Source organism: Malania oleifera, chromosome 10, assembly GCF_029873635.1.
Source record: "Malania oleifera isolate guangnan ecotype guangnan chromosome 10, ASM2987363v1, whole genome shotgun sequence".
Lineage (NCBI taxonomy): Eukaryota > Viridiplantae > Streptophyta > Magnoliopsida > Santalales > Ximeniaceae > Malania > Malania oleifera.
In genome coordinates, this window is record NC_080426.1 from 37,405,145 (window position 1) to 37,420,117 (window position 14,973).

Genomic DNA, 14,973 nt, shown 5'->3' on the forward strand with positions numbered 1-14,973 from the left:
TCCATAAGACTAACTTGCACTAGGTTTGAGAACCCGAGTGCCAAAGTACATGAGACTAACTTGCACTGGGTTTAAGAACCCCAGCCCCAAAGTACATGAGGCTAACTTGCACTGGGTTTGAGAACCCGAGCGCCAAAGTACCTGAGACTAACTTACATTGGGTTTGAGAACCCGAGTGCCCAAGTACATGAGACTAACTTGCACTGGGTTTAAGTACCCGAGCGCCAAAGTACATGAGGCTAACTTGCACTGGTTTTGAGAACCCAAGCGCCAAAGTACTTGAGACTAACTTGCATTGGGTTTGAGAACCCGAGCGCCAAAGTACATGAGGCTAACTTGCACTGGGTTTGAGAACCCGAGCGCCAAAGTACAATGAAACTAACTTGCACTAGTTTTGAGAACCCGAGCGCCAAAGTACGTAAGACTAACTTGCACTGGGTTTGAGAACCCGAGCGCCAAAGTACGTGAGACTAACTTGCACTGGGTTTGAGATCCTGAGTGCCAAAGTACATGAGACTAACTTGCACTGGGTTTTGAGAACCCGAGCGCCAAAGTACATGAAACTAACTTGCACTGGGTTTTGAGAACCCAAGCGCCAAAGTACATGAAACTAACTTGCACTGGGTTTTGAGAACCCGAGCGCCAAAGTACATGAGACTAACTTGCACTGGGTTTGAAAACCCGAGCGCCAAAGTACATGAAACTAACTTGCACTGGTTCTGAGAGCCCGAGCGCCTAAGTGCAATGAAACTAACTTGCACTGGTTTTGAACCCGAGCACCTAAGTACAATGATGGCTTGCTTCGAATGTAAGAATCCGAGCCGTAGGGATACGATGATCTAGCCATGGGACACAATGATGGCTTGCTTCGAATGTAAGAGTCCGAGCCGTAGGGATACGATGATCCAGCCATGGGACACAATGATGGCTTGCTTCGAATGTAAGAATCCGAGCCGTAGGGATACGATGATCTAGCCATGAGACACAATGATGGCTTGCTTCAAATGTAAGAATCTGAGCTGTAGGGATACGATGATCCAGCCATAGGACACAATGATGGCTTGCTTCGAATGTAAGAATCCGAGCCGTAGCGGATACGATGATCCGAGCCACCTCAACCAGTAACAAGGTGTGAAAGCAAAGTTTGGAAAGTTGTTACTCTATTTGGAAAATGCACTTGGGGTAAGGTCTGAATGTCAATGAATGAATCCCCTTGTCTTTGGGATCTGTTGCCCTAGTTTCAAAATAAATCAATGTGTGTCTGGAGTCAACTATCCCCAGTTTTCCAAGTAAATCAATGTGCGCTTGGGGTCAACTACCCCAGCTCAGAATTAAATACAACAGGAATCTCTCCATCAAAGATGTCAAATAATCATTTGAAAGCTTAAGACAAGTGTGAAGGGTGCTCTATTACTGCTTGTGAGGCTAGAATACAATGATATGCTGCTATATGTATGCATGTTGTTAACTTATGATGCTAGAATGCAGTGATATGTTGCTATTGATATGCATGCTGCTAACTTGTGATTTTTTCTCTTTTTTTTTTTATATTCTTTTTATTTTTTGTGCAATGCATGAAATACATAATGATGCATGAAATGTGTGACATGTATGGTAATGCGTGAAATGTAAGGTAATACATGAAATACATGACAGTGCACGATATGTAAGGTAATACATGAGATGCATGACAATGCATGAAATGTAGGTAATACATGAAACGCATGGCAATGCACGCATGACATGTAGGGTAATGCATGAGATGCATGAGAATGCATGAAATTAGGTAATGCATGACAATGCATGAAATGTAGGTAATGCATGAGATGCATGGTAATGCATGAAATATAGGGAAATGCATGAAATGCGTGGCAATGCATGAATCTTTCCTCTTAACGCGCTTGTGATCAATGACTTCATATTTGATCTGTACATGAAACTCGCAGCATTTGAATGGGTCTGTAACTGATCTTGGCTCAATCTCTTTGATTCATCTGGTCATGGAAGTGATTTACTCGGCTCACAAAATCTGCCCCAGTTGAATGGACCTACTGCTGATCTCGGCCCTGATTTCATATTCCCATCTAATAAGAAGGCGCTTGAATAGGATCCACTGAAACTCAACTCGAAATTTGCCCCAATTAAATTTACCTACCATTGATCTTGACTCTATTGTTGGATAAGCAGATCTTTGAAACCTGACATAACATTTGCCCCAGTTAGGCTGCTTTATCTCTACAGATATCTTTTGTAGAAACTATTGGGGATTTTGAAAATGCTCTGAAGAGTAAGAAAGGTTCTTTTTTTTTTTAAGGAACGAGGAATGATTATGCAATTATGATATCAACTTGCTAAATCAAAAGGTCATCCGCACAAAATAAATGTTTTACCATGTTTCAATGCTATCATAGGGGAAAATTTATACCAGTATTCAAGAGTCGTATAACGTTGATTTCCCAGCTTAAACGACTGTCATTCTCTTCAACTGCCCCAATTTCATCAACCCATGCTTTGATCTCAAGATGGTCTTTAAGACTCGGGACAAAACGTAGGCCTTGGGATGTAGGTTTTCAGAATAAAAGGGAAACTAAGGCTCAAAAATACCACCCCAAATGATGTTTTATGCCCCCAGTTTGAGCTGAGGCGTTTTGCAAGATGTTGACCGAACTTGTTATTTAAACAAGCTGCCTACGTACCTTTTCAGGATCAGGTCATTACGTAGTTCAGACTCAGTATTGAGTCTGATAAATCATTTGAGACAATAAAGTATACCAATCTGGTCAGGACTTTCATTTGGATCGTAATGTAGGCTAAGGGTACGGGTTAAAGAAGAAAAGAGTTACATAAGGCTCAAAATCATCAATTTCATCAACGGTAATTTAGTCAAAGATCACATATGTAGTAAGTCCCTTATTTTCTTTCTTCTTCCTTTTCTTCTGCTTTCACTTTTTCCTTTTGTTTCTTTCATTTTTATCTTTTTTTTCTTCTTTTGCCACAACCTTCGCTTTTCCTTTTATGAAGGAATCTTGACTTTATTTTCATTTGAAACTCAATTGGAACCAATCTTTTAAAAACTGCCCCAGTGTGGGGTGTGATCCTTCAACAGGTTAATCAAAGAATGAATTTTTCAAGCTCAAAAGGGTTGTCAAGGGATTTCTTCTTTGACTCTCTATTAGGTAGCAGAAAAATGGTCTGCCATCCTTTTGGTAATGATTATTGTCTCAAATGTTTTTCCAAACGCTAAGGGACCCAAACCCAAGTTAGCTTTCTGGTGATCTGACTTTTAAAAAAATTATGGTTTAACATTCAGGCTCAATTTGGTTAATAAATGGCAAATCATTGTTTGGGTTCTTTTAGGGATAACTGGTCGGCCAAAGAGGGTCATCCATCATTTGATCAAAACATGAGTGATGAATTGACAGGAAATTATCAGAACAACGCAACCGCTTCGTTGAATTCCTTGGAAAGTAAGATACTTCTTCATAACATTTGAATTTGATGATTGTTTCATCTTTCTCTACTTTCGCCTCTTTGGTTTTCAAAAGGTAACAACTCTTCGCAGCATGTGAATACTCGCAATATTACTTTCAATGTTCTCACATGAAACATAAGCAAAAAAAATTTGGCAACTGGACTCATGATGCAAGTGAAATAATGAAATGTATAATTCATTTTATTAAAGATAGAAAATATTTCGAGACATAGGCGTCCACGGATTACAAAAGGCAAATAAAAATGGGGAAAACAAAAGAACATCAAATGAAAAGGATTAGATAGTCAAAAGCTCGCTACACCAACACTTTAGCCTCTATGGATAACGACTGAAACCATTGATTTGGGAATCTCCCAGATATGTTAACCACTTCATTCCTCATGTTTGGGCAAAGGATTCTCCTGGACTCCCGGTTGCTTGTCATCAAAAGCTAACCATCCCGCATCTCTTAATGATTGTACTTTGTGTTTGAAAGCCCAACATCAGTCAATGGTATGACCAAGGGAATTGGCGTGATATGCGCACCTAGCATTTGGGTCATACCATTGCGGGAGAGGGGTTGGAACAGAAGCCCCTGGAACGGTTGAAACCATTCTTCTTTCGAGCAATTGAGGGAATAACTCTGAATACGACATAGGGATAGGATCTATTCTCCGAAAGTTCTTTTGGCCACTTCTTTCTTGTGCTTGAGCATTCTGTTGGGTGAACGTAGGACCAGAGTGAACAATCTGGGGCCTTGTGCCTGTATGCCCCGCTTGATTTATCGCGTGCTCAAAACCAAAGTTTTTCTTGGGCCATTGGTTCCCACCTTTTGGGTATTGATTCTTCCAATTAAATTGCCCCTGTATCATTTGTGCTTCTTCCTCCCTCTTCCTATTAGTCCACCTTTTGCCTAAACCAGTTTCTGTGCCACTATCCTTGACTAGGCCTGCCTTGATATCGCCTTCAATTCTTCCTCCCGCAGCCACAATATCCATAAAATCGTAGGGAGTTACTCCCCGAAGGTGTGTGCTGTATGGGTCTTTTAATGTGCTCACGAACAAGGAGATGGCCTCTCGGTCACTCACCGGGGGGTCCACTTGGATCGACATATCTCTCCACCTATAAGCATATTCTCTAAATTTTTCGGTTGATTTCTTCTCCATTTCTTGTAGCATCATTCGATCAGGCATCATTTCCATCACATGGCGGTAGTGAGTGATAAAGGCATTGGCCAAGTCCTTCCAAGTGCGGACCCGAGCCTTATCTTGCTGAATGAACCAACGGATAGCAGACTCAGTCAAACTGCTTTGAAAACAATGCATCATTAGTTTTTCATCGTCTGAGTAAGCGGTCATTGCTTGGCAGTACATCACTAAATGCATTCGAGGACACCGGGTCTCGTCGAACTTTTCAAAGTTTGGCATTTTGAACTTTGGTGGCAGGGTGACTTTTGGCACCAAGCACAGATCATTTGGATTAACGGAATCAAAAGTATTAGATCCTTCCATTGCTTTTAGACGTTCTTCCAATACGTCACAGTGACGCTCAGTCTCAGATTTGTTCATCCCCATATCAGAAGGTACTAATGGAGGAGTTCCTACCACTGGGAACCCCTGTGCTGGTATAGCAGGGATGAAAGGAGGCATATTTGGCAGTGGACCCCCTATGACACCAGGTGGTGGAATTGATGTTTGTCCATAATCTGGGGTGAACCCTGGGGGATGAGCGGGGTCCATATCTACTTTAGGATCAACATGCACTGCCTTTCCCTTGTTCATCAACAACTCCAGAACCTTACTTATCTTATCATTAATCTCTTCTTGTCCTTGTTCTAGACCCAGGACTCTATTTTCTAATTATTCACTCATTTCTCTCGCCCTTCGCCTGGTATTGTACTGATGCGTGGTAGTCTCAATTATTACTTTATGTTACTCAAACCACCTCTTTGATAAGGAACTGAAAACCAAAAAATTTCTTTTTAGAATCATGAATGCACAATTATGTACTGCATGAGTGAATGTGTTTTGATGCATGATCAGGGTATGCAATAGGTGTTTATGTATGGATGCAACTAATGTGCTTATACATATAAACAAAGATATGAGTGTGCATGCAACCTATGGTGCATGACAATGTACGAAATGAAGTGCATGCATACGATGTAACCTAAATGACAACTTAGCCAGGTTTTTAGAAAAATTCCACTAATGAAACATTTCAAAGATTAAAACGACCATTGATGGGTGACGATTTCAATTCAATTTCTCCCTCAGCCCTTCCTTTCCGTAATGATGGTCCATGTACCTCAGATTATGTTCTAAGGTTGGGGTTGACCTAGGCTAGTCAACTCGTGGGATTCGTTTAATGTGGACTTGTGGACTTTTAGTGTGCACTTGGGTCTCAAGTATTTTAAAATATGGGTTTCGAGCTATTTCATGATGGGTTAAGGCCCTAATTGAAAAGGAATTGGGGAATTGGGCTTGGATTACTTGAAAAATGTTGGCCCGAATTTTTAGGTAATAGGGCCGAAGCCCATTTTTGAAATTTGGGTTTGATCCCTTTTGAAAATCAGGCCTGGGCCGAGTTTTTGCTTAGGAAAAGGTCGAGCTCAAGTTTGTTTTTAAAGAATTGGGCCCGAGTTATTTGAAAAAGGTTGGGCCGACCCATATTTTAAAATACTTGGGCCAAGTGCTTCATTTTTTTGAAAGGATGGACCATCATCTCATTATTGGGTTTTTTTCAGAATATTGGCTAAGTAGTATGTATATCTAAAGTGAATGCAAAATAAATGATGTAATACAAAGTATCTCACAACATATATACCATATACTATACTGGGAGACGGATGTGGCTCTTGTCCCGACCTAGGATAGGTACGTATATATAGGGTTCTTCACGACTCTAGCCTAGTTAAGGATAAACTATGGACAAGTACGTGTGGGTAGACTCTAATCCCTATTCACAAAAAGGGCCCCAGTTTGAAATTTCATCCTCCCCATATAGGGGTCCGGACAAAACTCGCACTGAGCGGGGTGGTTCGTGGGTCCCATCAAGTTTAAGTTACGAAGGGACAAACGTTATTACACCCCTATCTAATCTTAGCAGGTAAAGCTTGGGTATAGAGCGTGAAAGTGTGTGAATTCAATTTTTAACCTAATCCCGCTACCCCCACATTTATTCACATGCTATTAAAAATATGGAAACAAGATATCTACAATCAATATATTTATTAAAAAGGTATGGAAACACAATATATGCAATTAATATGTTCATTCAAAAAATTTGGAAACAAAATATTTTTAGTTAATATGTTTAAAAAAAATATGGAAACAAAATATTTACGATTAGTATACAAAATATCTATAATTAATATGCTTATTCAAAATATCTACAATTAATATGCTTTATTCAGAATATTTGGAAACAAAATATCTACAATTAATATTCAAAAAATTAGGAAATAAAATATATTTAATTAATTAAGGTTGTTTGTAAATTATGGAAATAAAATATTTACAATTAATCAAGGTTATTTACAAATTACAATATTCACAAAATAAGGAGTAATTAAAAGATTTATTAAATTTGAACTTGGGATAATTTCAAATTAATTACTCGCTCGACTCTCTAAACTCCCCAACGGAGTCGCCAAGCTGTCGCGACGTCCCGAGAGCCTGAGTGCCCCAGGGTGGCGAAATTAAAATCAATTTTAATTTTTAAGGAAAAATAGGGAATGTCGGAGTCGCCACTAACCTTTTAGTGTGGTTAGAACACATGATTACTATCCCATTAGGGGTAGAATGGGTCTACATTACTAGAACTGGGGTCGGGAGTTCGGTTATGCAAGGGGAAGGTACGAGCACCCCCTACGCGCCCGTTCTTACGAACGGTACTTAATTAATTTAGAATTATCTTTAAGTTAATCTAAAAAGTATTTAAAATTACTCCTCTAGTAAATTTATTAATACACATGTAAAGTGAATAAATAAATAAATAAATAAATAATATAAAAATATATGTAAAATCTAAATATTTACATATTCCTTCAGAACTAAAGGTACATGAAGCCCGAAGGCTCATACCCCAGCATTAAAATCATAGGGATATACACACACAAAAATACTTACTAAAATAATACCCAAAATATTATAAATAATGTATATCTCAATACAAAATGTAAGCATAGGATATAGTTGAAAATTCCATAAATATATGAAAATAATAGCCCTAATATATTATAATGATAATACATTACCTGTAATAATAATACTACTATAATAATAACACATATATATCTCATAATATTAATAACACATAAATATCAATACGATATTATAATATCACTTTAATATATATATCATAACGCGTAAATATTAATACTATATCATAATAATACTACTAGACTAATAATACATATATATCATAATTTTACTAACTATACAATATGATAATAATATATCTTAACAAATACATGCAAAAACCCTAACTATAAATAATCAAAACTTTTACATAACACTAATAAAACCCTAATGTTAACAATAAAGGAAACATTTAAGAACATGACAATAAATCAAACCCTAAAAGTTAAAGGTAATATAAACACACATGGAAACAAATAAGACGAAATTATGGAATTAGACAAACCCTAAAATAAATATACAATATCAATCAAACCCGTAATAATATACAATAATATGAAAATAATCAAACATGCAATAATATGGAAATAAATCAAAAATCCTAAAAAATATGTACTAATAATTTGGAAACATATGAAACCCTAAAGTTGAAATGTGATAACAATATGGAAACACTCATAACCCTAAAATTAATAAACAATCTATATAGAGGCAATTAAACCCTAAAAATATTAATAACATGAAAACCAATCAAAACCTAAATATAATAGGCAATATGTATAATAATAATAATAATAGCTTGGAAATAATTAGAGCCTTACAATTAATGTACAATAACAATGTGGAAACAAATTAAACCCTATAATACACATGCAATATATACAATAATGGAAACTATTACACAAGTAATATTATGGGAAGCAATTTAAACCCTAGAGTTAACAAATAAAATACGCGACAATAATTATGGAAATAATTTTAAAACCTTACCATTAATATATCATGACAATATGAGAGACCAATCGAATTCTAAATAAAGCATATGATGAACAAAACCCTAAATATACCATTAAAACCCTCAATACAACATGTAATAATTTAAACCCTAATACACAATATATACTAAAATAAATAACATACCACAAGATAGTATACAATAATGACATAGATACCCTAAATAATAAATAAGTATATTACAATGATTGAAAAATGCAATGATAATATAAACACTTTACACCGATATTCAAACAATAAATATGGACATGTAATAAGGTATTAAAAAAAATAATAATAATCCAACAATAATACTAATACATATAATAAGAGTCTAAACATGAAAACTATATATTTAAAAAAAAAAAACACTAAATATTACACATACCTGCATAAATAAAACCAAAAAAACAAAAAAAAAAACTGAATATTAGATATTAGTAATGACCAAAACCAAAAGAGAAATAAATAAAAATAAAATAAAACAAAATGACGAAAATAAAATAAAATGGCATAGTGTGTGTGTGTTCTATACATGTACGGTGTGTGTGTGTGTATGTGTGTTTGGAGGCAGAGAACTCACCGGGAAGAAGCCAGAGCTCTGGGTCTGGTCTGAGAGTTTCTGTGGCTAGCGGCAAATGGCCGGAGCAGAGGACTCCGGCAAAGGGTTGATGCGCCGGCAGCCTGTGGCTTGAGCAGCAGCAGGTTCTCACCGGAGTTCTGGAGCAGAGCTGGCAGCAAGGTGGCTCGTGCGTGAGAGACGGTGCCGTGAAAGTGGTTTGTAGGTTGAAGACGGAGACAAGAGAGGTAGTTCGGGTATAATGCAGGAGTGCGGCGTTCGAATGTCCGGAGCAGGGTAGCCGGAGTTAAGGCCAGAGCTGTGGTAGCCGTGAGGCTCTGCCGAAGACGCTGCTACTATCGGAGAAGGAAGGCTAGCCGTGGAGTATGGCTGGAGTTTGGGGTGCTGGAATGGATCTGCTAGTGTGTGGGTGGCGGCTGGGAGCAAGGTGGCTGGAGATGAGTGGCTGACAGGAAGAAGAAGACGAAGAAGAAGAAGCCGGAGAAGCAGAATCAAAAGGAGGCTTTTTTTTTTTTGGCTTTGGCTTCTCCTCGTGTGTCTTTGTGCTGTGCGCCCGCCCCCTTTTTATAAAAATTTTGCCAACCCTAACACCCCCTTCTTTTCCTTTTTTCATTTTTTCGTTTTTTTTTTATTTTTTTATTTTTTTATGGTAATAATAGATATGGTATAATGATAATAAATAAAAATAATAATAATTAGTAAATAAAGTAATAATACTAATATTGAAAGCAATAAATAGCAAAATGATAAAAATAATAATAAAGTAATAATAATAATATATGAAAATAGTAATAATAATAATAATAATAATAATAAATATATCCAAAATAATAATAGTAAAGTAATACTAATAATACTACTAGTAATAATAATAAATAATACAAATAATTATAAAAAAGTAATAATAAAATAAAGATAAAAAAAATAAGAATAAAAATAATAAAAATAATAAATAAAAGTAATAGTGATAATAAAATAATAATAATAATATTAATAAGGTAATAGTAATAATAATGAAAATAAAAATATACCCCTTGTTTTATCTGGTTAGGGCAAAAATAGGGTGTCTACACTGGCCTCTGATGCTCAGCCTTTACTTGCTGCCATGTCAAGTGTCGCGGCGTCCCGGGAGCGCGTGTGCCCCGAGCAGCGAAATTAAAAATCAATTTTAATTTTTTCATGGAAAAACATGGAATGTCGGAGTCGCCACTAACCTTTAGTGTGGTTAGAACACGTGATGACTACCCCGTTAGGGGTAAAATAGGTCTACATTACCAGAGTTAGGTTCGGGAGTTCGGTTACGCGAGGGGAAGGTACGAGCACCCCTACGCGCCCGTTCTTACGAACGGTACCTAATTAATTTGAAATTATCCCTAAGTTAATCTAATAAGTCTTTAAATTACTCCTTTTTATAAGTTTATAAATACATAGAGAAAATAAATAAATAAATATATACATATATTCCCTCAGAGCTTAAAGGTACGTGAAGCCCGAAGGCTTATACCCCCGCAATAAAATCATAGGGATATACACACATGAAAATAAATAATAATAAAAATAAATACCCTAATATGCAACACAAAATAAAAATATACCAGAGAAACAAAAATACTAAACATATTTAATATTAGTGATAATAAAACAGAAATAATAGTAACAACACTGAAAACAATATAATAACAACCTTGTACTAATAATATTATATTAATAATACAATGCAATACTATAATTGTAGTATATAATATCATAATAACATCATACTAATATATGTAGTAAAACTTCATAACAATATAATAATAATAATAAATAATACATAATAAAATATCATAACAATAAACTACATAATAAACTACTATAAAAATGAACTAATATAATAATGTATAATACTAAACATACCATAATAAAAATACCATAATGTACTAAAATACCAAAAATAATATAATATATAGTACTGAGTATAAACATAATAATAATACTGAAATACCATAATATCATATATATATACATATACACTACCATAATAAGAAACTACCATAAACAATAATAATAATTACATAATAACAATCTACCATAGTAATTAATAAAATACCATAATAGTAAACTACCTTCCTACATAATAATGATACCCTAATAATAAACTAAAAATGATAGTAAATACAAACATAATACACTAAAATAAAGATAATAATACAATAATAAACTAAAATGCTAAACTAACATAATAACACAATACGTAACTCTACACTACCATAATATATAATAATAAAAAGAATCATAACAATAAACTACCATAATATATAATAATAAAAAGAATCGTAACAATAAACTATACATGATAATGAATGTAAACATAATAATAAACATAAACATAATAGTAAATATAAACATAATAATAAATATAAACACAATTAATACTATAATAATAAAGAAAAACACAATAGTAAGTATGAACGTAATGATAAATATAAACATAATACCAACACATAATAACAAATATAAGCATCACACAATAAACTAAACATAATAATAATAATAAAAAAATATGTATATATATATATATATGTATATATATGTATAGCAAAGAGCAAGGTAGGTGTGCTATGTGTGTTGTGTGTGTGATGTGTGTGCTGTTTGTGTGTTGTGTGCTGTGTGTGTGCGTTTCTGTGTGTGCGTGCTGTGTGTGCTGTTTGTGTGTTGTGTGCAGTGTGTGTGCAGTGTGTGTGCGTTTCTGTGTGTGCGTGCTGTGTGCGTGTGTGCAGTGTGTGCGCTGTGTGCGGGTCTCTGCTGCTGCCCACCGGAGATGGCTGCTGCGGTGGAGTTGTAGAGGGGCTGCGGCTGTGTTGTTCGTGGAGTTCTGGTGTGGAGATGGTTCTCGGTTGCTGTGGAGAGGTCAGAGACAGCCGCGGCTGGGACTGGTGCTGGTGGTCGCTGCTGCTGGTGGCGTGAAGAGGGGAGGCTAGGTGATTGGTGCTGGGAGGGATATGGACGTGGAGTGTTGCAGAGAGCCGTGAGGCTCTGCCGGAGAGGGCAGCTATGGTGGCTGGGAATCGTGCATACTAAGATAGATGGAAGAGAGGTGAGATGAATGATGGTGGTGGATGAGGGAAGAAGAAGAAGACCAAGAAGGAGAAGCAAAATTTTTTTTTTTTTCCGGCTGCGCTGCTGCTGTGCGCTTTGTTTTTTTTTTTTTTTTTTTTTTGCTGTTTTGGCCTCTGCGCCCCCCTTCTTGTGTGAACCCTTATTGCCATTATATAAAAAAAATTCTAAAACCCTAAAACAACTTTCCTTTTGGGATTTTATTTTTCTTTTTCTTTTTTTATTCTTTTATTCTTATGGTAATAATGAAAAAGGAAATAATAATAATAATAATTATCATAATAATATTAGTATCAATAGGGTAATAATAATAATACTACTACTAATAATAATAAATAATTATAGTAAAAATAAAAACTAAGATACTATTGGTAAAATAATAATAGTATTAATATTAATAAAAATAAAGCAATAATACTAAAAATAATAATAAAAATAATAATAGCCAAAATAGGATACTAATGCTAATAATAATAATAATAATAAAATAATAATAATAATAATAATAATAATAATAATAATAATAATAATAATAAAATAAGAGGGGACCCAGTGTTCTATTTGGCTAGGGCAAAAATAGGGTGTCTACATCAGGCACTGCTCTACATATTGGAAAATTTCTCTCTTCATATTGTTCCACTATAAGTATTCCCGTAGATCTATATACATTTTAGTGCTTGCTGGATGCACTATATACAGGGAACGATGCGCCTCTTCCAGAATAGTGCTTTTAATCTCAGCGTCATCGGGTACACATAACCTGGTATGAAATCTCAAAGTTCCATCATTTGAGATATTAAAATCTGCCCTCAATTCACTCTGCACTTTATCCATGATCTTTACAAACTATGCATCTTTCATCTGAGTAGTCTTAATCCTTTATAGTAAAGTTGGCTGAAGTACCAGATTAGCAATAAATGCCTGGTGATTTCCTTTTACTAGCTCCACACTAAGCCTTTCTAAATCCATCATGATCTGATGTTGAGCTACCATTGCTAATACTGATGCACTCCCTAACTTCCAGCTTAAGGCATCGACTACAACATTAGCCTTCCCTAGGTGGTAACTGATGGTACAGTTGTAATCTTTAATCAATTCCAGCCACCTCCTCTACCTCATATTCAACTCCTTCTGCTTGAAGAAATACTTAAGGCTTTTGTGGTCTGTAAAGATTTCATATCTTCCGCCATATAAGCAGTGTCTCCAAATTTTCAATGCATAAACCACTGCTTCCAATTCCAAATCATGTGTAGGGTAGTTCTTTTCGTACTCGTTGAGTTGCCGAGAAGCATAAGCCACAACTTCTCCCTCATGCATCTGAACACACCACAACCCTTTCTGAGATGCATCACTATAAATTATGAAACCATCATTTCCTGATGGAATGATCAAAACTGGAGCAGTGACGAGTCGCTGTTTTAGTTCTTGAAAACTTCGCTCACAATCATCGATCCACTCATATTTCACATTTTTCCTCATCAACAGTGTCAGAGGACCCGATAGTCTAGAAAATCCTTCCATAAACCGCCGGTAGTACCCTGCCAGACCTAAGAAACTTTTGATTTCTTGAGCATTCTTCGGTCTCGCCTAATTCACAACTGCCTCTATCTTGCTCGGGTCTACAAAAACACCATCCCTAGATATCACGTGTCCAAGGAATGCAACTTTCTTTAACCAAAATTCACATTTCCTAAATTTAGTATAAAACTTATTTTCCCTTAGCAACTGAAGTACCAGCCTCAAATAATTTTCAAGCTCCTCAAGATTACTCGAATAAATCAAAATATCATCTATGAACACCACGACAAACTGATTTAGGTATCCATGTAAGACTATGTTCATCAGGTCTATAAATGTCGTAGGGGCGTTAGTCAGTCCGAAAGGCATAACCAAAAACTCATAATGGTCATACCTGGTTCAGAAAGCAGTCTTTGGAACATGTTCTACTTTGACTTTCACTTGATGATACCCAGATCGAAGATCAATCTTAGAATAAACATGTGTTCTCTGGAGTTGGTCAAACATATCATCAATTCGGGGTGGTAGGTATTTATTATTAATCGTCACTTTATTTATTTCCCGATAGTCGATACACATCCTCATCGACCTGTCATTCTTTTGAACCAAAAAAATTGGTGCGCCCCAGGGTGACACACTGGGTCTAATGAACCCCTTATTCAGTAATTCTTACAATTGCTCCTTCAATTCCTTCAACTCTGCCGGAGCCATTCTGTAGGGAGCCTTAGAGATTGGTGTCATCCCTGGAAATAAGTCAATAGCAAATTTGATTTCATGGTCGGGAGGTAACCTAGGTAAATCCTCTAGGAATACATTTGAAAACTCCCTCACCACTAGAATATCTTCAATTTTTAAGTCTCCTACTAATGCTTCCTTCACACAGGCTAAGTACCCCTGACATCCCTCCAGAAGTAACCTTCTCGTCTAAACGGTTGACAATATCTGTGGTGAGGAGCACATACTCGACCCAACAAACCAGTACTCTGTTCCCCAGGAGGTCTGAATACTACCTCTTTCTAATGACAATCGATACTGAAATAGTTGGCGGCTAGCTAGTCCATTCCCAGAATCATGTCAAATTTGTGCATATCAAGTACTACGAGATTGGATGGTAGCATTTGTTGAGTCTATGAGTCCAATCCTATTTTGATAATGACAAATCACTTGGTATT